Source organism: Henckelia pumila, chromosome 2 (genome assembly GCF_033568475.1).
Source record: "Henckelia pumila isolate YLH828 chromosome 2, ASM3356847v2, whole genome shotgun sequence".
NCBI classification, from domain to species: domain Eukaryota; kingdom Viridiplantae; phylum Streptophyta; class Magnoliopsida; order Lamiales; family Gesneriaceae; genus Henckelia; species Henckelia pumila.
Window position 1 is genome coordinate 154,035,827 of NC_133121.1, and position 20,522 is coordinate 154,056,348.

Sequence of the window (20,522 nt, forward strand, 5' to 3'; positions counted from 1 at the left end):
TACACACACTCAACATCTATTAATTCAAATTTCTGAAATTATTGACTTTGACCAGTCAGTTGGACTCATAATTTCTTAAATTAATTATTGAGTCAAAATTAGACTATGACCAATCAACTTTGTCAAATACTATTCTAAATTAAATTATCTGGTATAAATAATTATTTTTATTTCAATATCTCAATAATTATTTTAAAAATGCCAATATTCCAGATATCCAAAAATAGTCAAACTCATTGACTAATTGTCAAGTGTATTTTATGAATACACTCTATAACTCATTTGACAATAATAATTATTTTATCCACTCAATAATTATTTTAATTGCAAATTAATTCGATAATAAATTTTCGGGGCATTACAATTCTCCCCCCCTTAAATGGAATTTCGTCCTCGAAATACAGTCTCTGGATAACGCGTTCGCATATCAGCCTCGGCCTCCCACGTAGCCACTTCTGAATGATTTAGCCACCGGACCTTGACCAAGGAAAGAACTCGCGTCCTAAACCTCCACTCCTCACGTGCTAAGATCTGCATTGGCCGTTCCTCAAACAACAAGTCTGGTGTCAAATGCAGAGGTTCTTAGTCTAGTATGTGAAATGGATCTGAGATATACTTCCGCAACATCGATACGTGGAATACAGTGCACAGGTAGTAGTGATAGACAGTAGAATAACGTATCAATCATCTCCAGAATTTCGAAAGGACCAATTGAAAGAGTGGGTGCCCGGTGAGCCAACTTGTGGCTAAGGGCTTTGATGACTCTTTGTATAAACAATCTTTTGTTTAATATAATTTACACTTTTATTAAAGGCAATGACTTTATCTTTCTTCATATTGTTATATTGTGATATACTATTGTTGTTTTGATAAAGACCTTGAATATACTATAGTGTATGTAAGATGTGGTAGAACATGGGGATGTCTATCATGAAACACATCTTATAGTCACTGTATATTCTAAACTGTTCCTAGTCGATTGAGCCGTCCGATAATAAGGATAAGGATCGCTCGAGTTTGAGACTAGCATTTGCGATGCAGAGTACCACGTTTCATTGGTAAGGAACATAGAGATGTTCGAAGCATGCAAATGGATATTCATATGATGAATGATCGAACTACCCTATCCGGACTTTCCAAGTGGTTATCACTTATCGAGTGGATAAAGTCCGCGGTTTTGGTTGTACACCATTAGTCCTTACTACTTGAAACATCATTGAGACTCTATATGCTAGTACTGTGCTTTGACTCGTTTACCGACTCTATTGGGGTCATCAGGTGTCGGGATTGGGTACAGTTACAACACATATAGGAGTCGATGCTTTGTTGTCAAGGATTCACCACATACTTGCGAGTGTGGATATCCTATGCAATCTGAGGAGATATTAGTGTGACGAATCTCTGGCCAGAGTACATGATGTGTTTTAAGAAATGGTTTCTTAGTAGCACATGCGATGTCACTATTTGATCTTCAAGATGTATTGCATAGTTATCGAATCTCGAGCGACTCTCGATATACCAATGGTTGTTGATTCGATCGGGATATATGGATGAAGGGACCGTACTGTACGCTAACGAAAATCTATTGGTTCTTGCAGGCACTATCAGTGATACCTAGGGAATCATGGGGCGATGTTTCTAGGCGCTCTTACCATGATTCGATGGGCGAGTCGGAAATTGTTGTTCCGAGTCACAAGGAGTTGTGAGCCCACGGCTAGCTGTATCCCTGAACCATTGAGGGTCACACAGAGTAATGGATTTTTAATCCCCGTTGAGATAGTTAAATTTAAAAAGTTAAATTTAATGAACAAAGAAGTTGGACTTCTTAATTATGAGTAGAGGAGTAAGATTTCCTAAAATGACATAGGGATGGGAATTTTTGGAAATCACTGAATTCGGATTCAGAAAAATTTATCTTGACTTTAAAAGGTGCAGAAATGGTTTCTGTACACATTGGTGAAATCGGTTTATCAATCGGAGTCATGATGAATTTTATATTAATTTCTGAACATGCGGGCTTTGCTTGTCGGGCTTGAACTTATGACTAATGGGCCCTAAGCTGTTAGTGGCCTACATTATAAATAAGTTATTGCAGTACAGAAATTACACACAACAGGTCACAATTTAATCGTAAGGTTGATACCCATTATGGAATCGTTCCATATAAAAATTTTAAACTTCCGCTGCACCGGGTATCAATTCTGATTGATCTGATCGCCGCGTTCTTCAACAGAATAAACTTCAGAATGAGCTTTCCGCTCTTACAAAAACGCATCACGTCCTTCATAGGTGAATTCATCACAGAGACGTGGTCAACAATGGCAACTCGAGGTCTCTTTGTCGTCGGTCAGCATAAATCTTTTGATTCTAATGTCGAACTTAAATCTGATCAAAACATAACTTTCCAAGTCGGCTGAAAATTCGCTTTAAAATCTAATTCGGATCAGCAAAATCCTCAATATCTTCGGACACATTATTCAAACTCCAAAATTCAAAGAAAACGGTAGCCAAACGGCTGGTTGTCTCCTCATTTCGCCATATAAATATGACCACTCAACTCACTCTTCCTATCCTCAGTTATTTCCTCAAGATCTCGAAGAAGAAGATGGCATTTTCGATGTTTTGCATTATAACCATCTTGATAATCCTTCTCATGTACCTCCTATTTGCCGGTGAATATCCACCCCAACTTTTTTCTCTATTCTTGGATTTGCTTGTACGCATTGTTCTTCCCTTATATTGGGTTGTCATAATGAAAGAATTTTTCTAAGTTCAGTCAAATTCTCAGTTCTTGTCATGTAGTATGTTATAGATCCTTGTATGAATTCAGTGTTTCCGATAGTTTACCCTGATGCTACCCATGTAACATCCTCATGTTGTTTGATTTGATGTACGAGTAGACTAGTAATACCAGCTAAGTTATGTTTATATTGTGTTCAAAATGCAAACTTAACAACATCTTTCTCTGTGACTTGCAATAGATGGTATCCAAATAGCAAATCGATCTTGTCAAACCTTGAAACTCCGACAACTAATCAAATAAACCATCGATTCTAGTCACGACATAATTGTTCTTCACTATGACTGGATTCTTCATATAGCAATAGAACTCGTACTTGACTTTTCCACTTAGTAAAAATTATAGTCCGCATATGATAAATAATCAAAATCCTGAATCCGACAGTACAACTAGATCAACTCTCATTGTCTGCTCTTGTATCTCTAACTACATTCCACTGCGCACACATGTGGTAGAAAGAACCTCTCCAGAAAGCACGGTAACATTATAACATGTATTAGAAACCTCAAGTATAATGCATACTCTCCTAATAAACATATGTGATATGAACGAATGCTCAGTTCCAGATCATGCATCGGATAATTCGGCTCATGAATCTTCAGCTATCTCGACGCATAAGCAATCACTGTCACACTGCATAATTACGACGCCTAAACCCATCTTAGATGCATCTGTGTACACCACTAACTCCTCGTGTGCTACTGGAAATTGCCAACACTGACGTAGAAATGAGTGCCTCCTTAAGCTGATCAAAACTCCTCTGGCAATCAGAACTCCACACAAACTTTGCATTCTTCTTGGTCAAGGATATCAAGAGTACTGCAATAGATGAAAAGCCCTTAATGAACTTCCTGTAGCATCCTGCTAGACCCAAGAAACTGTGAATCTCTGACAACTGTCTCAACCTTAGGTGGATCCACTGCTATTCCGTTCTTAGAAACAATATGCCCAAGAAATGTCACCTGCTCGAGCCAAAATTCACACTTGCTGAACTTCACATACAGTGGATGCTCCGTCAGGATGTGCAAAGTTGTCTGCAAGTGCTGTCTATGCTCCTCCATGCTCATAGAGTAGATCAAGATCTCATCAATAAACACAATGATGAACTTGTCTAGATATGGCATCACCAAAAACTCATAATGCCCATCACGTGTCCAGAAAAAAGTTTTGGACACGTCAGAATCTTTGATCCTCAACTGATGGTATCCATGTCGCATATCAAACTTAGAGAATACCGAAGCTCCCTGCAACTGATAAAATAGATCCTCCAATCCTTGGCAGTGGACATTTGTTCTTCACTGTCACACGGTTGAGCTTTCGCTAATCAATGCAAAACCTCATACTGACATCCATCTCCTTCACGAAAAGCACTGGTGCACCCCATGGTGAGAAACTAGGGTGAATGAAGTCCTTCTCTATCAACTCCTGAATCTGCTGCTTCAATTATTTCCTCTCATTATGAGCAATACGATACAGTGCCCTAGAGATAAGCACAGTACCTGGTAGAAACACAATGTTGAATGCAACCTCTCCAACTGGGGAATTCTGGAAACATTCTCCTGAAAGTCGTCTGGAAAGTCGCATACAATTTCTATGTTCTCAGTAGAACTAGTAAAGAAACCCCTTTCAACTCCTAAGTAATAACTTCCTCGCACTTACATGAGAGATGATGTGCAGGGTACTGTTGCTCTGAGCTGCATAAAAAAAATAATTGGGTCTCCGCTCTTAGAATTCAGTGATACTGTCCTCTTCTGAAAGTCAACCGAAACCCTTTTGACTGTCATCCAGTCCATACCTAGAATAAGATCAAATCATGTCATCGATCGTACAACCAGATCAGCTTCCACGACATTCCTTTGTTGCTCTAACTCTAATCCACTGAGCACGCTGAAAGTGAATAGAATATCCCGAGAAGGTACGGTAACATCATAACCCGTATTAAATACCTCGGTTATAATGTCAACCATACTAATAAACTTTTGTGAGATAAGTGAATGCGTAGTTCCAGAATCTAGCATCGCAATTGTAGAAATACCTCTAACGTTAATCTTCCCTACACGCAGAAGATTTCTCAGCAGATAAAGACAATAGTTCTAGAGCAACTACTACGAACCAATTAGCATCTAAAGTCCGAACCTAAACATACTCGATTCCCAAATTTGGTTCGTCACTTACTAAAATTATAGTACTCATAAAATACATCATAAATCCTAAAAATCATGTCTTAAATATTTATATCCATAATGAACTTTACGTACAAATCTTGAGATCAACGCAACTTAGACCAAGCTTTCACCAAAGAAATTATTCTCGAAAACTATCAAACTTATAGGCAAATAAAAATTAAATCTCAAATTTTATATTGCATATGCAATATATAATAATAATCCCAAGTGGTTAATTCTCATTCTAAATTATAGTTTCCTCCGATCTATCGATCTCGCAGTCATCCTGACATCCTTCAAGTAAAAAATATTTCAAAGGCATACTGCAATTTTCATAAACTTCACACGCAACCGCTATGCATAACTAAGTATCTTAACTTAAAGTCCTTATAACATATTTCAGTGAAAACATAACTCATGTGTCTCATACGTAAAACATAACTTAAAGAATTTAAATCTTACAGACTGGCAGTGCGGCTTCTGAGCTCCACGTAGCAGGCTAGTCACCCTCCAAGGACCATGCTCTGATACCAATTGAAAAGACCCCAAAACTGCTACTATTTTTTTTTAATCCTTGCATGCAAGATCCGTAACATAAAAACTTAAATAATATACTCTCATAAATCCATGCATAAGAAAAACTCATGCATACGCAAAACATTTCAAAATCAATAAACTGTGAAAAGAGAAAATATTAAAACATGTGCGAAAATAACTGCTTTATATATCAAAAAACCACTGAACATAAACTGAGCATCGGTCACGGGTGTACTAGCTGCACTGGATACTCATACGCCTTCATTGCCAGTAGGGACCTCCTCATCATCATCATACTCATAAATACCTGCACCATCTAAATCTAGTGAGCCTAGAGGCTCAGCATGCTCTATCCAGTAATAACAAATATGAAACCACATGCAAGCACATATCGTATAAAATACCATGAATATATCATATACGTGCATGATCTTAAAATAATGCATCATAAGAAAATATGTCATCATCAGTCATACATACATCATAACTAATCATACATAGCATAATTGAGCATGTCATAATCATAAAAACTGAGTATGGTCATATCCATGAATGTGACTAATAACTGTGCCGACTGATCAGTCTAAAAGAACCAACGTACGTGGCGGTGAATAATCACCTCTATGCCGGTAGTAAAATACCTCTGTGTCAGTGGTAAAACCACCTCTATGCCGATAGTAGAACTACCTCTGTGCCGGTGGTAAACCACCTCTGTGCCGTCACATCACTTCAATTTCCATAAAAATATTTTTCATGCTCAATTCTCAATCATAAACACATCATAAAAATATTTCATGTATGCATGTACTTAAAATTTATCATTATTTCTTTATTTCATGAAAATTTACCCGCAAATATATATTTAATTATTTTTCATAAAATTCATACTTATATATATATATATATATATATATATATATATATATATATAAATACTTGCACGAATTAAATATATATTTACGGATCATTTATTTCCATAGATTTGTTCGAGCTGCTGACCCTCTTTACGTAAGCCCATAAATTGCTAGAATAGCCCGTTATCAATGTAAACTGACTCATTAATTTAAAAATTGATTCATCAACTTAAGCTAGCTCATTAATAACTTAATCTGGCCCATTAACTCTTAATCTGGCCCGAATCATAACTTAGCCAAATTATACATTAAAGCTAACCATGTCCATGATCCAATAGTTAATCACTTAAACACTAATTAAATTATTCAAACCCGAAATAAAAATAACCCGACCAATAAGGACCCTAACTCAAACTCAAACTCAAACTCATGGATCAATAGGCTTGAACAAGTACATAGCAGAAATACATAATAACTTAATTCATATGCATGCTTTCATGAGTTTGTTCTAAACCACATACAATGAACTCCCACATACCTTTAATGCATAAAACCTTGTACATATGATTTAAATGGTGAGCAAAAATGGATAGAAACATGCCTTTGCGTTTCTAACGCACGAAAACTTAACCGGTTTCTTAGATCTTGACTCGGGAATCTCATAATTCTAGAAAGCTCAAATCCCTAACTGTTGATTTCTGTCTCTTAATATCCTCACCTAGCTTTCGATCTGCAAAAAATCACATAATGGTCAAAAGTCAACCTTAGTCAACTATGGTCAAACTTTGACCAAAAATTTGCAAACTTTATTGCGTTCTCACCGCTTCATGGCTTTGAATCTCGACTCAAAACTTGGATATTTAGATCTATTACGTCGAGACGATAAAAAATGGTTAACTCGTCGGAGGCCGAAAAATGAGGAAGACGGCGGCTGCGGCGGCGGCGATCCAAACGTGCTCCAAAAATTATGAAATTTTACAGGATTGTAGAGCTCGACGAGGCGATTCCAACGCACTAGGCCACGGCCGGAATTGATCATCGAGGCAGCCGAGATCTGAGAAAAACATGGCAACTCCGGCGAACTTTAACAGCTCCGATTAGCTCGATTTCTTCACCAAAAATACTACAATAAGTTCGGAAAATGTTCTACACATCACCTACTATCATTTAGCAATTCAAAAACTAACAAAAACAAGCTCGAATCATGAAAATCTCGGCGAAGAAGACGATGAATAGTACCTTCGCTAAACTTGTCTGTTCTTCGTCGATTTTCCGGCGATCCAACCGTTGGATTTTCGATTTCTTTATACCAATAGATTCGTCTTGATCTTGTTTACAATCTGACCGTTTGGATCTTTGATTGGAGCTCCGGTGAATGGCCGGAAAAATAAAAAAATTGGACTGCTACAGTGAAAATAAATTCTGTGCAGAACCCGTCTGTTCTAACTCGATTTCCCGACGATCCAACCGTCTGATCGTCGATTTCTTTACAGTGATAGCTTTGTCTTGATGTTGGCTACAAAGTGACCGGTCGGAGCTTTGAACGTAGCTCCGGTGAACGATTGGCAATGGCAAACATGAGACTGCTACAGTAAATTCGAAATTTTGGGAGAAAATTTTATGATCTGTGTTTTCTTTATGGTGTTTTAGTGTGTGTTTTGCTATTTATAGCAAATTGATAATTTCTTGACCGGACCAATTTATTTGATACTCAACTGGTAAAATTAGTCTCTAATCTGATATTTTTCCGGTACACACACTCAACATCTATTAATTCAAATTTCTGAAATTATTGACTTTGACCAGTCAGTTTTTATTCATAATTTTTTAAATTAATTATTGAGTCAAACTTAGACTATGACCAATCAACTTTGTCAAATACTATTCTAAATTAAATTATTTGGTATAAATAATTATTTTTATTTCAATATCTCAATAATTATTTTAAAAATGCCAATATTCCAGATATCCAAAAATAGTCAAACTCATTGACTAATTGTCAAGTGTATTTTATGAATACACTCTATAACTCATTTGGCAATAATAATTATTTTATCCACTCAATAATTATTTAATTTTTAATTAATTCGATAATAAATTTTCGGGGCGTTACACTTGCACTACTTACACCATTCTCCTGAAAAATCCCTATGTTTGAAAAGTCAATAATTTGAAGGAAATAATTAAATTTCATTTGTCTGGGTTTTAAAATGCTAAATTTGAAAAATTTATAAAATAAACTCTAAAATATCATAAAAACAATTATGGTCACCCGAAAAGTTTTAAAACCGAATTTTATTTATTTTCCTCAGTTTCTCATAAATCTCAAATCTTGCGAAACTAAAAGTTACCGCAAAAATCCCCCGTCTCCTCTTGCCGGACCCGGAAACACTGAACTCAAGAATTCTATTTAAATCAATTATTAAACATTTTGATATCACCATGATAAATAAAATATTTAAATAATAAACAGAACGATTAAAATAATTTAAATAAAATAACTGAACATCTAAAAATCATTTAAATAAATACACAAGCGAAATTAAAAATCTTTAAAGCAAATTTGACAATCAAAAGCATTTAAATAAATAAGGTAGACATTTAAAATCATTTAAATAAATAAATAAGCTAGAAGTTTAAGTTATTTTAAATAAGTAAGTTGTACAACTAAAATCATTTAAATAAACAAGTTTAAACCTTTAAAATCATTAAAACAATTAAGTTGCATAATAAAAATCATTTAAATAAATAAACTTAAGCAATTAAAAGCATTAATTAAATAGTTAGTACAATAAAATTATTTAAATAAAGAATTGATATTTTTTATTAACTCATAATCAAATAAAGGATTTAAATAAAATAAACTTAAAAATAATAATCATAATATTTATTTAATTTTATGCATGCGACTTAGTAGATTGGATTTTAGGCTCTACAGAAACTTTCTAGCAAAAATGAACAAACAAGAGACATAACTTGCATGCGAAATGTGTCAAGGAAATAGTTGAGAAAAAGTGGATAGTTGAGGAATATAATAATTTATTATCATCACGTTAAAAAAAATACTCAAGTGCTTTCTGGAAGTTCTCTCAAATACTATCTAAACCCAAGGTCATGGTCATGTGAATATAATTTTAGTCAAACATAAAAAGCCATAAGTTTATTATGTTCACACTTGTGCATCGATCTAAGTACCTCGGCTTGAACAAACAAACTTCTTAAGCATAGAGTCATGGTCTTGAGTTTTGACTTCGAATAGCTCCGTGGTGCCTAAAATTTTTAATTTTTCTGAAACAAAATAAGATGCATTTTGATGAAATTGCTATGATCATTTTCAAAAAATGCAGGTCTCGGCAATTGTTTACCTTTTCTTTTACGGTATTCTTACATATTATTTTGTGCAAAAGATAATTCATAGATTAGATGGATATGTTGTTTCATCCATTATTTGACTTGAATTCTACATTAATTTCGTAATTCATAAGTTTTTGGATTTATTATTATCTTTAGGCCTGTTAAAAATGAGTCTAGTTTTAAAAAAATGATATCTCTTTTCCCCGTGTTGTGATTGTGGTTGGTGAGGAAAGTATAAACACATTTGCATTAAACTCCATTTGGCGCGTAATCTGAGAAAAGTCATAATTGTTATAAATATATTGTTATTATAGATGATTATCTTTATTTAAATAGATTTGGAGATTTGTGATCAAGATAAATATGTCAAGATAATATCTATAAAGATTTGTACCATGTAATCATTCCCTATAAATAAGGTGATTGAGTTCAATAATAATTGCACCTGAGTATTGACTCATATGAATTCTCTCTCATCTCATAAATTCTCTCTACTCGTCTCTTTTATTTCTATCATGATTTATAACACGTTATCAGCACAAAGTTGTAACCAACTGAGAATGAAAATAATTCTCGTTTTATTGATGCTATTGGAATAACACAACGTGTTGTCAATATTTTATTTTATGAGAGATATTCATTGGTGTTCTAGAAGTAGCACAATGAAAAAAATTGATATATTGGTGTTGTAATATCCAGAAAATTCATAAATCTATTCATGATTTATTAAAAGAATTTTAAATGAATTTTAAGTTATTGTATTTTATTATTCATGATTTAAAATTTATTATCAATTAAATATATTTTATGTGTTGTGTAAATAATTTTAAAGTTGATATTTTATGTGTTTAAATATATGTTTATTTATTTTGTTAAATGATTTTAATAGTTTGTGCACTTTAATTATGAAGTGTAGAGTTATGATTTAAATTATTTGATGTTAGGTATATACCTAATACATATTTATGCCTTACAAGATATGTAAATGTTTTCACGTTTGAATTAATTTTGGACAGAAGGAACGAGACTAACCTATGCACGAGATCATAAGAAATATTCTTACGAGTATTTTGAGTATAATATTGCCATAATTTTATTTTTAATCTCGAGTAGAGAATATCTCAATAATCTGATTTTAGGCGTGTTGAACTGACTATGTTTTATGTATCTAACACCACACATGTCGTATTAATTCCTATCATTTCCATCTATCTACCCTCTACCCCACCCCATTACTCTATTGTCTCACACACACTCTCTACCTCACGTAATTCCCCCCTTCCTCTATCATTTTCTTCATCTTCTTCTTTGGAGTCTTTTTCTCCTGCGGTTCTTCATCTTCCAAGGTAATCCAAGCTTCCAAGTCCACTCGTGCCAAGGCTAGCTCGTTGCCAAGAATCCGGATAAACTCCATATATGGTTAAGGCAAGTTTTTCAACAAGTATTTTAAGGTTTTGAAACCCATTCAAGATTATAATTATTTTAATATGAAAATGTATGTTTATGTGCATGTTTTAATGGTTTATGATTTTGAAGAAGCATGAAATTACGAGTATCAAGTTATGAAGTTTTGAAATTGTGAAGCGTGGTCGTTCTTGACAAGTTTTTGATAGATGTGTAGAAAATAATGATTCTTTTGAAGATTATGATGTTATTGGAAGTTTTAAAGGTGAGAAAATGATGTTTAATTGAAAGAAAATGAATTTTTGAGATTTTGAAGAAGTTAAGCAATATTTTTTATGGTATTTACGGTTTAAAAGTTTTGAAGCAAAATCATTTAATATTTTAGTGTTTTGAAGTTAGTTAATCCATTTTCAATTACAAAAAAATGAGTTTTGATGATTTATGAAGTTAGGATTTTGGGTAAAAAAAGTATATGTTTGAAGTTAAAGTGTTGAAGTTGTGTCTGGTGACACCGGAATACCGATACTTGTTATGATTTTGAGGATAAAAATTAGTATATTGATCCAAATGATATGAGGCCATTTTTATTTGGAAAATAACTTATTTATCTACAACTTTTGTGTTTTGAGTTTTATCAAAATCAGTTTGGAAGATTGGCCAAAATCGCTCCGAAGTGTGTCAAATGTTTTGAATTTCTGGCAGTGACACATCTCGGGAGAATCAGCATAACGCTTTACTGAAAAATCTATTTTAGGTGAGGTTTTCGGCATTCGAAAGCCAAGATCAAGATATACAACTTTTATGTTTACCACGTTTTCAGATTCTGAATTAAGAATAGAGTTTTGGAGCGAGCAAGATGAACCAGTTGCGCAGGTCAGGCGCGCCTGCGCCTAGAAGTTGAGCGGGCGCCCCTTTCATTCAAAATTTATGATTTTTATATTTTATTTTAGGGTCCTAAATTCATGATTATGATCTTCAAAGGCTTATAAAATTATATTTAAGAGTTTCTATGCAAAAAGTTTCAAGTTTTAAGTCAAGAACGACAAGAACGACTTACGTGGATCGATTACGTTATGTGATGCATGTACATGTCTAAGTTTCTTTCATGAAACCTATGTTCAATATGAAAGTATGATTTTTATCATTTATTACATGCACGAAGTTATCGAGTAAAGTTTTATGTTCATGAAACAAAAGTTAAGATGGAAATTATGATGTTTCAATGATGCTTCAGGATGGATGAAATGATATGTTGATGAAATGAAAATGATGAAGCATGAATGAATAATGCTATGTTGAATTATGGAGATATAATATGTTGATGCATGAAAATATTTTGATGTCTTATGTGTCTTTGTGGTGGCAATACGGGAACGGTGCTCCAGTTTGGGCTCCGGAGTAGCCCTCCCAAATACGGCTCAATGTACGGGTTAGGTCCTCCGGGATGAGCTTCGGTGGAGCCTCCGAAAAGGAATGAACGAATGTTATGAGGCTTAGTGCCATATGCTTGTTGATCAACAGAAACTACGAATGTGCCCATTATGATGGTTGCCACAATTTCACATAATTCATCACCCCAAAATGATAAGTTTTTATGTTATGTTCATGGTTAATGTTCACGGTTTGATGTTGTCTAAGTTGCATGATTTTATTTATTAGATGTTAAGTGCAAATGTTTATTTAAGAAGGAAATGGTAAAGTTTTGAGAATATGCATGAAGCCTATTTTCAAGATTTAAAGTTAAGTATGTTAATGTATATGTTCAAGTTCCTTGGATCTTTTAAGAGTTTTGAAGTTCATGTTCAAGATTTTAAGTTTAAAGTTCTATGATGTTTACGTTAAAATTCTTCAAGTTCAAGGTATCATGTTATGTATGCTCAAGTCATTTTAAGTTTAAATTATTTTGAAGCTATAATGAAATCGATATGTATATTTTAATCTTGCTGAGTCCTTTAGACTCACTATACTTGAATGGTGCAGATGGTTTAGCAGTTTTGATTTAAAAAAGCTTTGGCAACATGGCTGAAGAGTCCAAGAGGCGAAGACATTGCATGGCACAATAGTTCAAAAGCTCTGATTTATTTAAAAAGAAAATATTTACCTATGTTTATTTATGTTATGTTGTTACAATATTTTATTTACGATGTTCAAAAGTAATGGTTTAATTATTTTCTTTGTCAATCTTCTAAAGATGAGTTTTGAGGATCTCAAATGTTTCGTCTTTCAAATGTATTTTATATACATAGTTAATTAATTGAACTCACTTTCCCCTATCCTCTTAAAATGTTAGTAGCAGGTTTTGACGTGGCGTAATTTAGATGGACTTAAGTGTAGGATTGCATCCGTGTTTCATATAATGAATTTGTTGATTATTAGAGCGATGCACTCCCATCATAGTTTAAAAAGTTTTGAAAAATTTCCTCACTCTTTTTCCGCAACTCTTTTAAATAAATGTTTTAAAATACGGGACGTCACAGGTGTCTATGAAATATCATGAATATGTTGATGGCGGTAAAGTAGCACAATATGATTTACATTCAGAATTTGAAGAAATTCATGATCATGGTATAACATATTGAGAATTTTTTGAGATTAATGATTACGATTTTTATATATCGAAATAGATTCATGATTATGATAAAATATATTGATAATCTGAATAGATTAATGATAAAGATGTGATATATGATTTCGTATATTGAAAAACTGAAAAAATCATGATTGATATCTGATATGATATCAAATATCTATAAATATCATAGAAGAAATTGATCTCATGTCAAAATATATCAATATTAACATATTTATAAAAAGATTCAAGATTGTATCAATATTGAAATGTTGATAAAAAGATGCAAGATTTGATAATATTCATGAAGAATATTTTTATAAGATCCAAGATTTAGAAATATTCTCGAAGAACATAATTTAACGCCCTTTTGGTTGTTGAAGATCTTATGGATTAAGAAATTTAGTACAATTTCTCAAATAATATTTATATAATTTATATATGATCTAAAATTGTCAATATTTTTAAGGAAAAAATATATTAAAGATATATGTGAGATATATATCAAAAGATATGTACTTGATATCGATTCAAATCATATATTTGTTCTTAATGCTCTAGAAGAAACATGATCTATTATTTGTCACTATTGTTATGAATAGCGAATTGATGTTCAATGATGAACTGCATATGCTATTAATTGAAAATTATGAATGTGCGGTAGTAAGATCGCAACACTGTCAACCGCAAAAAAAATGTTGAACCCAATTATTTAGACCATCATCTATATTAGACAATGACGATGATGGATTGATGGTAGTTTATGCATGTTGATGTCAATTGCTTGATTTATGACTAACTTCAAGTCATTTTATTTATGCATTGAAATAAGTTATATTCTTGGTAAATTAAATTTTTATTTTTGTTTAAACTAAATTTTGAAAAACTCTAGCATGTGTTTTGATTCACATAAATTATTTTGATGATATAAAATAAGATCTACAAATTTTGTGAATCTATTTATTCTATTGGTCAATATATTGCATGAGATATTGATTATGTAATTTGGTGATAATTTTTCTGATTTGAGAATTTTTATATTTTAAGGATATATTGGGTTTTTAAATTTTTTTTCCATAAAATTTGATTATGGATTTTAAATTTCTCAATTTTGATTGTGAATATAAATTTTGAATTTTTTCAAAATCATTTGATTCATCTATCACATTTTAAATGAATGATAAAATATTTTTATCACATGTTATTATCTTATATGCAGGAACATAAATTTGATCTTACATGCAGGAACATAAATTTGATGTGAGATGACATTTGTGATAGATTGAATGTCATTGTTGAAGGTAAATATCTATTTGGTGCATACAAAAATTTGAAAAGGTACGTCTGATTTCTCAATTTTAATTCTTTTAATATAATTTCTTATTTATAGTATTTTGTTCAAGGAAAGACAATTATGAAAGTTGTCTAATTAATGTGTTACATTCTTTTAAGTGAATGTGACAATGTCAATGGACACAGTTGATACACTGTTGATTATTTTTTCAAATAATAATATCTTATCTCATGTGAAAAGAGATATGAATCATAAATGGCATAAAATATTGAGATATACGTCATATTCAAGTATTGTACTACAGCGGTATCTCGTATCACTATCGTACCTGAAGTACGTAAAAGATTTATTGATATCTATCAAGCAAGATATAAATTTTTTTTTGTAGACCGTTGATGTCTACCCAAATCATATGTTTCATCGTATGGTGATTTAATGTTTGAAAGATCTATAAGATCGCTTGATTGACGATGAAAAAAAAGATGATGTGCTTAATATTATAAAATAGTGATACACAATATTGACGTATATGAAATTTTGAATCTAGTAGATATTGATTTGGCTTAAATAGTATCTTATAAATCAATATTTATAGAAGAGCTAAAGAGCTCCAAAAGTCACATTGATACATATATTTTAAGAGTTTGTCATAATTGATTGGATTGAACATTCAAATTATATAACTAGTTGAAAAACTATTGATAGTGCACAAAGATGTTAATGAAGAAGCCAAAATTTCTTATTGGCTTATCGAATTTGATATCACTCATAAGCTCAAATTGGTAGAGAATCCACATATTATCTGAAATAAATAATGTGGGCCCACGAAGCACAACATGATGTTCGCGAAAATACGTATTGAGAAAAACTTCCAGAATATATAATCAAGACAAGCTTGATCAGAAAAGAGGATATGCATATCAATTTTATGATTATAAATACGTTGGTTTATTTGATCTATTTTCCTTCAATCAGCTATTAAACCATGAAAATAAATGTGTCATATTTGGGGATATTTGAAAGATATATTGTAAATATTATACCAAATGATTGTGCATAGAAAGTTATTAGTTGTGCGATAAATGCACACGATAATCTCTTGAGGGGATTGAAAATATGTTGGAAATAATATATGATGAATTATCTTGAGCAATGATTTTTATTGACGCAAATTCTCATTTAATTTGTTATTAATGTAAAACAATGTTTTCAACATCGAGATGGAGGAATTAGAAGCTACAAGAATATTTTTTAGATTGATCCTATTGAAATATAAAGTGAACATGATGTTTAAATCTCAAAATACATTATTTGATCTTGTGTATAAGATCATTTATACTGTTTAGCTTCATCTATGTTCAAGTTGAACAATGTATATAAATCGTCTTTAGTGACGAAGAACTTGTTTAAAGAAAATGAGTGAATATCTCAATGTAAAAGGAATAATGGAGGCTAGTCGTTATGAAAGAAATTGATGTCCTACAGGACCATATCTATTACTTGCAAGTAAATGAAAAAGAACGCTAGAAGCGTGAACGACCAATTATTTCAATGAATCTGACCAATTTGGATTATGTTATTCTTGAAGAATAACAAGTATATAAAATATGAGATTTCACAAATTATTTGGGATCGAAATTATTGATAACTATTAATGTGTTTTTTTTCTATTATGTAAAATAATAACTGTCAATGAAAAAAATGATTGACAAATGATATGTGACATATGAGCAAATATTAGCAAAGTTTCTCAAAATATTTCAAGTAGATTACGAGAAAATATTTGCACTTGTAATGGATGCACTAATTTGACGGTGATACATATAGAAACATCCTCGAAGGATTTGATGCTCAAAATATTGTTTTTGCCAACTTGGAGAAGAAGAAAAGATATTTGGTCTTGAAGTACCATATCTATGGCAAAATCAGCATTTGAATCAATTTTTGACAAATAAGTGCACAAGATTGAAATAAGACGAGTTAATAATTTCAAGTGATGCTTGCAAGAGAGAGAGCAATCAAAATTTTACTATTTTTTCCTTGTCTATGATTTTTCCCACGTGGTTTTTCATAACAAGGTTTTTAATGAGGCAATTAACAAGTATCAAGAGATTTCGTACTCTTTTTTCTTCATTAGGATATAGAAATATCCTCGAAGGATTTGATGCTCAAAATATTGTTTTTGCCAACTTGAAGAAGAAGAAAAGATATTTGGTCTTGAAGTACCATATCTATGGCAAAATCAGTGAATCAATTTTTGACAAATAAGTGCACACGATTGAAATAAGACGAGTTAATAATTTCAAGTGATGCTTGCAAGATGGGGAGCAATCAAAATTTTACTATTTTTTCCTTGTCTAGGATTTTTCCCACGTGATTTTTCATAACAATGTTTTTAAAGAGGCAATTAACAAGTATCAAGAGATGTCGTACTCTTTTTTCTTCATTAGGATTTTGTCGCATTGAATTTTTTCTGATAAGGTTTTAACGAGACACATCTATCGTCGGGAAGACATCCAAAGAAAGTATGTTATTGTACAACTTTTTCATTTGTTCAGATTTTTTTCACGGGGTTTTACTGTCAAGGTTTTAACGAGGCATCACTTGAGTCCCGATAAAGTTCCCAAACATCAATCTTGCCAGATGGAGATTTTGAAGAATTGGTTGCTTGTGCAAATAATCATCTAAGGAGGATTGTTATAAATATATTGTTATTATAGATGATTATCTTTATCTAGATAGATTTGGAAGATTTGTGATTAAGATAAATATGTCAAGATAATATCTGTAAAGATTTGTACCATGTAATCTTTTCATATAAATAAGGTGATTGGGTTCAATAATAATTGCACCTGAATATTGACTCATCTGAATTATCTCTCATTTCATAAATTCTCTCTACTCGTCTCTCTTATTTCTATCATGATTTATAACAATAATAATATTATTTCTGACAGTGTTTTCATAACCAGATCGATTAGGACCGGTCTACCTATATAAAATGGTTCAATCGGTCGGACCGTTTTAACCGGACGGTAGAACCGAAAACCGTTTATATAATATAATATAATATAATATAATAAATAATATATTTTGAATTTTAAAAACTCAAAAATATATATATAAATAGACAAAAATATATATATTTGTCATAGTTTGAAAGCTAAATAAATATTTAAAATATATTCAAAATATCAATTATAGTTATAAATTATTTAAATAATGAATTATTTAATTTAAAAAAACCAATAATTATTAAAATAAATTTTTTAATTAAGTAAAAATTCTAAATAATCATTTATATATAAAAAAATATTAAATTTAAAGTTTTAAAAATAAAAAATTTAATTTTTTTTAAAAATAAAAAAATTCGAAAAAACGGTTCAACCGGTTGAACTGGTTTTTCGGTTCTTGGAGGAGTTCCGGACCGGACCAGCGACCGGTTTTCGGTCGAACCGGCCGGTCCGGTCTTAAAAACACTTATCCCTAGCGATGGCGACGAAGGAGGCGAGCATGAAACAGTTATCGGAGCGATGGAGTGAGATATAGCAACAGGATAAGGATGATGCCCCATCGTCTGCTCATCCTATCAGACGTCGCCGTTTTTGACAACTCAAAGAGCAATGGTACCTTGTTCTTCTTCTAGGGCAGCGTCTTTGATTCCCAAAACTTTTTTGCCAGACCGATGCATTCAGCTTCTTGATACATTTACCAAAGAAAAATCACGTTTGGTGTGGTTATTGGGATCTTATGGGCCCTCTTCTCGAGACTTTCTTCAATTATTTCAACGACGAAAGCCATGGTTCGCCTCTGAAGCTTTTGTGGAATAGAATTTCTCAAGAGACCAAGTGTTGCACTCTGTGCATTCACCAACACCATCAAACACTAGAGATGTATGCCACTCAATATGACAAGAGTTGCGTCAATCCTCTTCTTGATGTGCTGCACATTCTTGATGAAGAGGATTGTAGATGTGACCGTTTCAAGAATTATCGTTGAGACAACATAATCACCTCGATTATATTGTTTTTTCCAAGCTACGGGACAATTCCTCCACTCCCAATGCATGCAATCAAGGCTGCCCAACATTCCAGGGAAGTTGTGCTTTTCTTCATGCGCATTTGAAGCAATCGTTGAGTGTCTGTATCATTGGGTCTTCTCAAATATCATGCTCCAAACACATCAATCAAAAATTGACATAAGTTTATCAAATAGTCCAATGCAGTTCTTTCACCCATTCGTACATACTCATCGAGAGAGTCAGCTGTTATGCATTTTTGAAGCGACAAATTTTGTCTTTCTACAGCGTCTCTCCTCCATCGAAAGTAGTCCGAATGATTTTTAAGAGCATCGACTATGCGAACGAATAACTCTCTGCACATTCGAAATCGCCTCCGGAATACTTCAACGTCAAACGTATGATTTTCTGAGAAATAATCTTTGACAAGTCGAGAATGCCCGTCCTCACGATCCCGATTCACTTATCTCCTTGAATTTCTAGATCGTGCATTCCTTTGGGTTGTTTGGAGTCTATGATCTTCCTCTTCAAGCAGCATAATCATCATTCGATCTACATCATCTTCCGTATCTTCCCACATCTCATTTCGCCAAAACTTATGAATGAGACGTTTTGTAGCACGCCGTGGATTTTTAGAAATTTTTATTATAAGTGTTGAAAATTTGAAAATATTGAATGAAAGAAATGAAAGTTTCACACCATATTTATAGAGTAAAAGTTTAAATTTTAAAATATCAGTTGCACGCAATTCAATGTAATAATATCTGTTGCACGCAATTCAGCGATATACTATATGTTACACAAAAACAATGTTATACTATTCGTTGCACTGTATTGATTTTTTTATCTAAATAATTTTTTATGGTTATTTAATTTTTACTTTATAATTATTTTAAAAAAATTGAATTAAATCATTACAATGATGTAGCAAATTAAAACACAACCTAATATATTACTAGTTGATAATAAAGAACAACATAATTAATTGCATTTGTATACAATCGACAAAGACCGATATAAAATTTAAAACACATAAACGTACACAAAAAACAGACACAAACGTAAATAACATATGAAAATAAACACACAACTGATACATCTACTGAATGTCAAGTGTCTTTGAAATTGCTTCAACTATTTTCAAACCAATGAAGCTGGTCTCTGTCATACCACTAGTATCATTCGTAAGTAATTCATAATCTTTTTGTTCCAATTCCAGTGCTTTCTGTTGCATCTCGGCGTATTTCTGGCTTAATTTCAGTTTCCTTTTTTTTTTTTTTTTTAAAATCTCAGCTTCCTTATTTCTTAGCTTGGCTTCCTTTATCGCCAATTTTTCTCTTAGATATTCCTGCATTTGTTCCCATTTCAATGAAAAATCTCCGTCATCCGTGACCTTGACTTTGTGCTTTCTTTTGGCCTTCTGTTGCCCTATTGGACGTGCTTGAATTTCAAATACGTTATCAGTATCGAGATTGGTTGAAGATGTATGTGCTCCTGACTCGAATGTTCTCGACTTTTTGTTAGCGT